We start from the raw sequence: 11,314 nt of genomic DNA, 5'->3' as shown, positions 1-11,314 counted from the left end.
CTCCTGCCTTCTGGCAGCTCTTCTCATATGCGCACTAGGAAGAGGCTCCTCCTGTTCCTCTGCCTCTCTACTGTCAGCCTCTGGAGGCTCCGAAGTCCGCACATCACTCCCCAATGGCCCTGGCCCCATCTCTGCCTCTGATGCAGAGCCCTCATCCGGGCCTTCCCCAGCCTCCAGGACTGGCCCATGTTCTTCCTCAGCCTCATTGCTGCCCGACTCTGCTGCCAGCTCCACAGGCTGCTGACGGACTATAACAGCGCTCTCCTCCCGAGTCGTTGGGTTGGGGTGCACTGTTTCTGCCTTCTCTCCACTCTCCGGGCTTGGGGATCAGGAGGGGGCAGTCTTTGCTCATCGCCTGAGTTACGTCACTCCTCATGTCCACTGCTTGCCCTCTCTTGGTCAGCCTTCCCCTGTTCCTCCCTGCTAACAAGCTATCCCAATCCTGAAGGGCCCTCGGCTGCCTCAGCCTGCTCCTTCCCACATTTATCCAAAGCCAGCGAAGCCACCCCCTCGATCTCCATCAGCTCCAGCTCCTGCTCATCCTCCTCCACAGATTCAGGCTCTGATGGGGGCATGACACATGGCAAGTTGTCCTGTGGTGATGTTGTGATCTAGGCTTACTGAGTCATTACAAGACACAATTAGTCCCATATAAACCTATTTTATTGTAACAGCTGAGAATTACATTTATTCCCAGCTGAGTCCCAATTAGTTGTAAAACAAGTCCTTCGGAAGAAGTCCTTCAGGATAATCACCAACCTTTATCTTCTTTGACACCCTGCCAAAGGCCTTGCTTGGCAAAGCCCCACGAAGTTCAGAAACAAACAAGAGACGCCGACTGGAAACAGAGTTAGCAATGTTGCTTTCCTGCAAAAAGGCCCAAGTGCCTCTGTTTCTCTGTTAAGCCTTATGGGAGGGGCCAATCATCTCCTGGCCTTACTCCCGAGTCATCCCTTTTGCTTTAGCTGCTCTTGCCTTCTGGCAGTTCTGTACATGCGTGCACTAGGAACAGGCTCCTCCTGCTCCTCTGCCTCTCTGCTGTCCAACTCTGGGGGCTCTGGAGTCCATGCATCACTCCCAGATGGCCCTGGCCCCATCTCTGCCTGCGACGCAGAGCCCTCATCCGGGCCTGCCCCAGACTCCAGGACTGGCCCATGGTCCTCCTCAGTCTCCTCACTGGCTGACTCTGCTGCAGGCTGCTGGCGGACCACAACAGGCGAGTTGGCCACAGCAAGTTGTCATAAATCCCCATGAAACAGAACTGGAGATTTACAAACAAGAATTTTATTGTCTTGTATGTTGTGAAACAACAACAAAAAAGGGCAAAAAGGTCCTTAGACATTGGCAAGTTCATGATACACTTATGAGACTGGAAAAACAGAACAGTCATCTTTTTCTAACAAGCCAGGATGTATCTTTCATCCTAAACCATTTCTCCCTGTTCACTATTATTGGTCTGTGCAATCAACATGAACGTGGAAGCTTTTATCTAAAAGTATGCATAATTCTTTATTCAATAAAATGTTGAGATAAACCCTTTCTCCTCCAGATGAATGATCTTCTAAGCCAAATAGCAATACCCTTAACTTGTGATATATTTAGATAGATCACGGCATTGATCATAGCTAAACCTGCCTGATGGCTGATGATTTTCTAAAGTGCTTTTGACATCCATTCTATTGCTTTTAGAATAAAAGACAATTTTAACGAACAGAACTTATTTGGGGTAGGAACAGTTCAATGAGAGGAGAGGCAGAGATACACAAAATAATTTGGGAAATTAATTCTCAAACTAGATTTGTTTTGGTCATCTTGAAGAGATAGCAATGTTCTGTCTTTAAATGCAGACAATTTTCTTACTTGTTGGGAAGTTTAATCCCATGGATGTTTGGATAAGTGAAATGTGAAGGATCTTACAGTCTATTAGATTTTAGCCATTTATTAACTAAAAGCAATGACCATTTTTGAATTGGTAGAATTAATACTCCAAATAACCTCAGCTAGGGACAAAACTAAGATCACCAAGCAGAAAATGCACAACAAACCATCAACAACATCTACAATGGTATAACATTCAGAAGGGAAGAAAAAAAAGTGCAACACATTATCCTTCTTGAATATCCTCATCAGCAGAGATAAATTGTAAACTAGAAACACAAGTTCATATAAAAAAACACACCAACCAAGTGTTCCGCTACCAAAGTAACAATCAAAATTCTCACAAGAGAAACCATGTTACGGTTAGAGGAATCGGGTAGCTCTAATCTAATGAAAAGAAGGACTAGGGGAGACACAATAGCAGCGTTCCAATATTTGAAGAGCTCCTATAAAGAAAAGAGGGTCAAACTATTTTCCAAAGCACCAAAAGGTGTGAAAAGAAACAATCAGTGGAAACTAATCAAGGAGAGAAGCAATGTAGAACTTCCGAGAAATTTCTTAACCATGAAAGCTATCAACCAATGGAATAGCTTGCCTTCAGAAGTTGTGGGTGCTCCATCACTGGAGGCTTTCAAAAAGAGACTGGACAACCATTTGACTGAAATGGCATAGGGTCTCCTGCTTAAGCAGGACATTGGACCAGAAGACTTCCAAGTCCTTTCCTTTATTATTGTATGTTCTACGTGTAAAAACATTATTTAGACAAGCATACTGCAGGAACCCTAAACATCAGAAAAAGGAAACAGATCATCTATACATCTTCCACCAAAATGGATATCCATGTAACTTCATCAAAAATTGCCTGACCACTAAACCCAATATAGCACAATTTTTTATTGGCACCAGGACTGAAAAGATGATGCTTTATGGGTTTGCCTGTAGATAAGAGATGAAATTTGGGATAAAGAAATGATTATTTGTTATCCTAGAGGGGTAAACAATCACTAAATGTATTTATACTTATTGTGATGAAGATTGGAAGTCCCTTCTCTTCCTTTATCATATTCATACTTTGCACTTTCTTCTTATTCTTTTTTATTTCTTTTTCTTTGCACTTTTTACTTCTTCCTGTTTTCTTTCTTTAGGTTCAGTTGGTATTATATTTTACTATCACAATTAAAATCCTTAATTCAAAAGACATACATATCTAATTATGGTCCATTCTTGTCATTTGTGAATAGAAAACTGTCGACATTAGGGAAGGCTTGCTCGTTGGTGGAAATCTTTCTCCTTCTGCCTCTTTTCTGAACTGTTGGCGCTGTTCTGTACAGAGGTCAAATCTATCTAAATCAACAGAGGCATTCACAGAGTAATTGCCATGGATACATTTTAAAGATTAAAAGTTTGAAATGCATCAATGTTTTCTCACACATGAGTGATTATATTTGCAGTTGACATCTGTGGATACTTGGTTTTGACAGTTGAGGTTTTATAGCTGGGTATCTTGTTTAATTGATATTTGGAATTTGGCAGCATTTGGTAACAGACATAAAATACTACAGCAATGGAAAACATACTACCTTCCAGATGTTGGTATACAATTCTCACCATCCCTGGCCATTTGTTTCACAAGTTCAGGCAATTAAGAGTTGGAATCCTACAACCTTTTCAGAACAATATGCCTCCCAAAATATGTATAATGCATGGAGCATATTTGCCAGACAATTTTTAATCAGGTCAGGGACATTGACAAACACCAATCCAGATCAAATCTATACCTTTCTTGTCTTTAACCTGGACATTTAAATTTGCATTCGACATGGGTCTTTGAACATTGAAGTTCTCTTTCATATCGTATTCATGATATGAAATTCATATTATATTCCATTTCATATCTATGTCAACTTGCAAAGCTTTCAAGTTGCCATGAGCAGGAGGGAGGGAGAACTGAAGTGAATTCCATACATTCTTTCTTACCGCAATCAGAAGAGGGTGTTAGGTTTCACAGCCAGCCAAAGTGGTTAATTGGAGAATGTGATTTATGACATGGCCAGAGAGGAGGGGAGAGACAGGGTCATAGGGGAACGTAAATCTACGTAGGATCAGTCCTAACTGCATCCGAGTATTGCCGGAATGGTGCTCCTAATAAATGAATATATTTCCTTTGAAGTTTGGATCATGGCTCATGAATTAATTAGGGCATCTTTCGGAAACTTGACAATCTAAACCTGAACTCAACCATGTTACCTATACATGTAAACAATTCTATGTTTACTCATTTTTTTAGTTCCAGGAGCCTCTTTTCATTTTATTCAGCAACTGTCACCGAAAGAGACATTTTATCTCTGATCCTTTGGACATAAACTTTCTCTCTCTTGTTGCAGCAGCTCTTTCAAATGGTCTATCACAGGGCTGTCAAACTCATGGCCTGCAGGCCGGATGCGTCACATGCTGGCCACGCCCACGCTCGGTTTAGTGAAGGGAAAAATGTCTCATACATCATATGATGCCACCATGATGATGTGAGTTTGACACCCCTGGTCTATCACCTTTGTCATGTACCTTGAAAAATGTTGAATGCCTTAGAAAGTTTTACAGATAGTCCTCAACTTATGACAAAAATTGAGCCCAAATTTTCTGTCACTAAGTGAAACATTTGTTAAGTGAGTTTGTCCCATTTTATTTATTTATTTATTTATTTATTTATTTATTTATTTTTCATATTTGTATACCGCCCTACTCCCGAAGGACTCAGGGCGGTGAACAGCCATAATAAATACAAATACATATAGAAGTTAAAAACTATTAAGAAACAGATTAAGTAATTTAGGCTCAAAGATTAAAAACATCCAAATTTATCTAAAGAGGTTTAAAACCCAATTTAAAAGCCAGTTTAAAAGCCAATTAAAAAGGGAGAGTTAGGCCAGACCAGCTTGTTGGAATAGAAATGTTTTCAGGGCACGGCGGAATATGCGTAAGTCTTGGATGTTTCGTAACTCCGGGGGAAGCCCGTTCCAGATGGTAGGTGCCCCCACAGAAAAGGCTCTCCCCCTGGGGGCCGTCAGTCGACATTGTTTGGCCAACGGCACCCTGAGGAGTCCCTCTCTATGGGAGCGAACTGGTCGGTGAGAGGCTATTGGTGGCAGGAGGCGGTCTCGTAAGTACCCTGGTCCTGAGCCATGGAGTGCTCTAAAGATAGTAACCAAAACCTTGAAGCGCACCCGGAAGACCACTGGGAGCCAGTGCAGCTCGCGCAGGAGGGGGTTACATGAGAGCGCCACATTGCTCCCATTACCACCCGCGCGGCCGCATTCTGGACCAGTTGGAGCCTTCGGGTGCTTCTCAAGGGGAGCCCCATGTAGAGAGCATTACAATAATCCAGGCGTGAGGTGACAAGGGTGTGAGTGACCGTGCGTAACGAGTCCCGATCCAGAAAGGGATGCAACTGGTGAATCAGGCGAACCTGATAAAAAGTCCTCCTGGCTACGGCCGTCATATGCTCTTCAAAAGACAGCCGTGAGTCCAGGAGGATGCCCAAGTTGTGAACCCCATCTGTGGGGGCCAACGACTCGCCCCCAATAGTCAGAGATGGCGCCAACTGACTATATCGGGACGACGGAAACCACAGCCACTCGGTCTTGGATGGGTTGAGTCTGAGTTTGTTCCTCCCCATCCAGATCCGTACGGCCTCCAGGCACCGGGACATCACCTTGAGGGCATCATTGGGGTGGTCTGGGGTGGAGATGTACAGCTGGGTGTCATCAGCGTACTGATGGTACTTCACCCCAAAACCACGGATGATCTCACCCAGCGGCTTCACATAAATGTTGAATAGAAGGGGCGAGAGGACCGATCCTTGTGGCACCCCACATATAAGGGGCCTCGGGGTCGACCTCTGCCCCCCTGTCAACACAGACTGCGACCGGTCAGAGAGAAAGGAGGAGAACCACTGTAGAACAGTGCCCCCCACCCCCACCCCTTCCAACCGGTGCAGCATGATATCATGATTGATGGTATCAAAAGCCGCTGAGAGGTCTAGTAGGACCAGGAGAGAGGAGCAACCCCTGTCCCGAGCCCTCCAGAGATCATCAACCAATGCGACCAATGCTGTCTCTGTGCTGTACCCGGGCCTGAATCCCGACTAGAATGGATCTAGATAATTCGATTCATCCAGGTACTGAGGCAGTTGTCGTGCAACCACACTCTCAACAACCTTTGCAACAAAGCGAAGGTTGGAGACAGGACGACATTTTACAACCTTTCTTGGCACAGTTGTTAAGTGAATCACTGCAATTGTTAAAATTGTTAAATAGTCAAACTGTTGTTAAGTGAACCTGGCTTCCCCAATTGACTTTGCTTGTCAGAAGGCTGCAAAAGGGATATGTGACCCTGGGATACCACAACCATCATAAATAGGCATCAGTTGCCAAGCATCTGAATTTTGATCATGTGACCACAGGGATGCTACAATGGTTGTAAGTGTGAAAAGTGGTCATAAGTCACTTTTTCAGTGTTGTTGTAACTTTGAAATTGAGAACTAGCTGTATTTGGTTTAAAATATATCTCTGTTTTCAATTTTCTTCTTCAATTCTGGCTCCATGGCATTGGACCTGGATACCTTCGAGACCGTCTTCTGCCACCAGTAGCCTCCCACCGGCCAGTTCGCTCCCACAGAGAGGGTCTCCTCAGGGTGCCATCGGCCAAATTATGTCAGCTGGCGACACCCAGGGGGAGGGCCTTCTCTGTGGGAGCCCCTGCACTTTGGAATGAACTGCCCCCGGAAATACTTAAAATCTCTGATCTCCGTGTGTTTCACTGTGCCCTCAAAACCATGTTGTTCCGCCAGGCTGAGCTATCAATGTAAAGATTTTAATTGGTTTTAAATGGGATTTTAAATTTGGGGTTTTATAAATTGGGCCTATTATTTAATAATTTTAATTATTTTTAAATTGTCTGTCTTTGTATTTTTTTTTTATTGCAAAAGTTTTACAATTAGATTTTCACCCCTTTTTTCACCCCCCCACCTCCCTCCCCAAACCCTCCCTAACCCTCCCTAACCCTCCCCCCCCAGACTTCCCTATTATATACTCATAACTAATAACACTAATAAACAAGCTTAAACCCATCCCTCCCCCTGTATAATTTTTCCTCTTTATCTCTTTACATTAAAATATTTCTAATACATTAAAATATTTCTAATACATTATTTTCAAATAAAAGCTATTTGATACTTTCTAGTTTGGTATTTGTTCTGAACATATTCTATCCACCTTTTCCATTCCCATTCATAAGTCTCTTGTGAACGATCTTTTAAATATGCTGAAATCTTCGCCATCTCAGCAAAACTGGCCATCTTCAAAGTCCATTCCTCGATAGTGGGTAAAGCTTCATTCTTCCAATATTTACCTATCAACAATCTTGCTGCTGTTATCATATACAATATCAGTTTTATCTCACCCCGTGTAAAACCCTTAACTATACCCAATAAAAACAACTGTGGAGAAAATTGAATTTTTTTCCTCAAAACATTCTGCATGACCCACCAAATTTTTATCCAAAAAGTCTTAACTTTCCTACAGGTCCACCAAACATGATAATACGTGGCATCTAAACATTCACATCTCCAACATTTTGGCTGAACATTAGGGTACATACATGACAACTTTTTGGGATCTAAATGCCATCTATAAAACATTTTATAAAAATTTTCTCTCAGGTTTTGCGACTGTGTAAATTTAACATTCTGAACCCAAATTTTTTCCCATGTTTCCAGCATCACTGGTTCTTCAAAATTCTGTGCCCACTTAATCATACAGTCTTTAACTAATTCAGTTTCTGAATCTCTTTCTAGCAAAACATTATAAAGCCTTTTAATATGCATTGGACCTTTCTCTCTTATATGTCTAACCAATTCTTCCTCATGCAACATAATACCAGTTTTTTGGTCCTCTTTCCATCTCAGTTGTAATTGATTATATTGTAACCAAGTTAGATTAAGCCCTTCATCCAACAGTGTCTGTAATGTCTTCAGCTGCCATCTGCCCGCATCTGTAAAAAGAACCTCTTTGTATAAAAACCCCCCGAGTGACATTATATTTGTATTCCACAAAGTATGACCAAGATCCAGCCATAGCGGTATTTTGTAATCCCATTTGAGTCGGTGCTTCTTCCAAACTCTCATCAAAGAGTCTCTAAGTATATGACTTTTAAATACTTTATCAACTTTGTCATCGTAGAATAAGTAGGCATGCCATCCAAATTCAAGGTCAAAACTTTCTGCTTTCAATATTCCAGTCTTTTTACTTCCAAACCAATCACTTGTTAAAGTTAAAGCTGCTGCATCATAATATAACTGTAGGTTTGGGAGTTTAAGACCTCCTCTTTCTGGAACATCTTGCATAATTTTCAATTTCACTCTCGGCTTCTTCTCGTTCCAGACAAACTTGTTCACACCAGACTGCCAGACTTTCAATTGTTTATCACTTTTAAGCACCGGAATCATTTGAAACAAAAACAGAAATCTTGGCAAAATGTTCATCTTAACTGCTGCTATTCTTCCAAGTAGAGACAGTTGCAGCTTTTTCCAAGTCTCCATATCCTTCTGAACCTCTCGCCACAACACCTCATAATTATTTTGAAACAATTTCATGTTTGATTCTGCAACCTGAACTCCAAGATATTTTACCTTAGGTACAATTTCAAAACCTGCCCTCCTTTCAAGCTCATGTTTACGATCTTGTGTCATATTTTTAACTATCATTTTAGTCTTTTTTGAATTCAGTCTAAAACCTGAAACTCTACCATAGTCTTGTATAATGTCGTTCATCAGGATTGTTGATTCCATTGGTTGTGATAGGGTAACAACCAGATCATCTGCAAATGCCTTTATTCTATAATCCTCTTGCCTTATCATTATACCTTTCAAGATATTAGAGTCCCGTATCGTATTTAACAAAACTTCCAATGTTAAAATAAATAAAAGTGGGGACAATGGACATCCCTGTCTTGTTCCTTTTTCAATTTTAAACTCTGTCGTCAAACTTCCATTAATAATAATCTGTGCTTTTTGCTCTTGATAAATTGCTGAGATCGCCTGTATAAATTGGTCCCCAAAGCCCATCTTTTTTAAAGTCTTTAGTAGAAAATTCCAATCCACTCTATCAAAGGCCTTCTCTGCATCCAAAAAAACCAGCACTGCAGGAATCTGTTTATTCTTATCAAGATATTCCAATAAGTCTATTACTTGCCTTACATTGTCCTTCATATATCTACCCTCAATAAATCCCGCTTGGTCCTCATGAATCACCTTTTGGATTACTGGCATCAACCTGTTGGCTAATACCTTCGCATAAATTTTATAGTCTGTATTCAAAAGAGATATTGGTCTATAATTCTCTGGTTTTTTAGGACCAACTTGTTCTTTTGGTATCAAAGATATATAAGCAGTTGTCCAAGATGGGGGTATTTTACCCCCTTGTTGAATATTGCAAAATAAATCTCTAAGTTGTCCCACCATTTCAGCTTGTAAAGTTTTATAATACACTGCAGTCAAACCATCCGTGCCAGGAGCTTTGGCTGTTTTTAGCTGTTTAATTGCTGCTGTTATCTCCTCCTCTGTTATAGGATAATTCATTCTTTCCTTTTGTTGATCGGTAATTTTTGTAACTCTCTTATCATTTAAATATTTTTCTATAAGTCCATTCTGCACCTCTTCTTTGGCATATAATTTAGTATAATAGTCCACAAAAGCTTCTTTAATTAATTTTTGTTGAAAGATTTCTTTCCCTCCAATATCAATACAATCGATAATCCATGCACTTTGTTTTTTCCTCAATGTGTAAGCCAACCATCTGCCCGGTTTATTAGCGTTGCAAAATGTGTTATGCTTCGCGTATTGTAGGCTTGTTGCAACTTGTTCCGCCATAAGCATTTGAAATTGATCTTTCAAAAGTTTTATAGCACTTCGTATTCTTTCATCTGATGGATTTTTAATAAGTAACTGTTCTTTATTCTTTATTTCCATTTCCAACTCAGATCTTTTCTTTTGTCGGAGCAGTCTATGTTTAGAATTCATATAGATAAGTACCCCTCTCATATAAGCTTTACTTGCATCCCAAACAATTTCAATTGGGGTACCTTTATTCAAATTTATTTCAAAAAATTCTTTCAAATGCTTTTTAAGTTCTATTGTATTTTTTTCATATCTAAACAAGTTCTCATTTAATCTCCAAGAACGTCTCTCAACCTTATCCATCTCAATTTCTATCCATACAGGGCTATGGTCAGTCAAAGTTCTTGGAAAAATCTTTGTTCTTTTTGTCTTAACAAGTAGATCATTTGACAACAGAATAAAATCAATCCTAGAAAAGGATCTATGTCTATCAGAAAAGAAAGTGTAGTCCAATTCATTTGGATTATGTATTCTCCAAACATCTTTTAATTCCATATCTTCTTTCATATCAAAAAAAGTCTGTGGTAGTCTAATTCTAGACTTTGCCAAGCTCTTTTTATCTAGTTTAGAATCAATTACTCCATTCCAGTCTCCCATAATTAAAATAGATCTATAGTCCCATTGCAATATTTTAGTATGTAACATCTTATAAAAATAGTCCTGTTGTTGGTTGGGAGCATAAATTCCAATCAAAAGAATTTGTCCATTTGCTGTAAGCAATTCAATTGCTACAAACCTACCATCTTGATCTGCTTCTATAACTTTCGCTGTTAATTTTTTATTTACATAAATAACCACACCATTCTTTTTCTGCGAAGTTGAAGATATATAATGTGCTCCTAGTTTTGGATTTATCAAATATTTTTGATCTTGAGTTGTGATATGCGTTTCTTGTAAACATATTATATCATTATTAAATTGTTTCAAATATGTAAATAATTTCTTCCTTTTCTGTGCTGAATTCAACCCATTAACATTCCAAGAAAAAATATGGAACGCTTCACGAATTTGCGTGTCATCCTTGCGCAGGGGTCATGCTAATCTTCTCTGTATCGTTCCAATTTTAGTATATGTGCTGCCGAAGCGAGCACATATACTAAAATTCTGTCTTTGTATTTTTAATTAGGCTGTACACCGCCCTGAGTCCTTCGGGAAATAAAATTATTATTATTATTATTATTATTATTATTATTATTATTATTATTATTATTATTATTAATTATTATTATTAATTAATAATAATATAATATTATTATTAATAATAATAATAATAATAATAATAATAATAATAATAATAATAATAATAATAATACACAAGACCAAGCCTTAAGAACAAATATATATAAAGCCATAACTGAAAAGAGAGCAACAGACATCAAATGCTACCTCAATCAATCAGTCAAGAGCTGGAAGGGACCTTGGAGGTCTTCTAGTCCAACCCCCTGCTCAAGCAGGAGACCTTGGGACTGTCTAATCTCTTCTTAA

At 39.7% G+C, this 11,314-nt stretch overlaps 1 non-coding gene across 1 annotated transcript; it reads right to left on the bottom strand.

The window, feature by feature from the left end:
• Positions 1–10,813: 10,813 nt before the first annotated feature.
• On the bottom strand, positions 10,814–10,920 carry LOC139318962 (U6 spliceosomal RNA). The gene has a single exon (XR_011600603.1). It is a non-coding gene; the product is annotated as a U6 spliceosomal RNA (small nuclear RNA).
• Positions 10,921–11,314: the final 394 nt, after the last annotated feature.

This window comes from Pituophis catenifer, unplaced genomic scaffold, assembly GCF_029215685.1.
Source record: "Pituophis catenifer annectens isolate HBS135680 unplaced genomic scaffold, rPitCat1.0.hap2 SCAF_6, whole genome shotgun sequence".
NCBI lineage: Eukaryota > Metazoa > Chordata > Lepidosauria > Squamata > Colubridae > Pituophis > Pituophis catenifer.
Note: the sequence above shows the minus strand (reverse complement) of the source record. Positions and strands in the feature narration are given on the sequence as shown.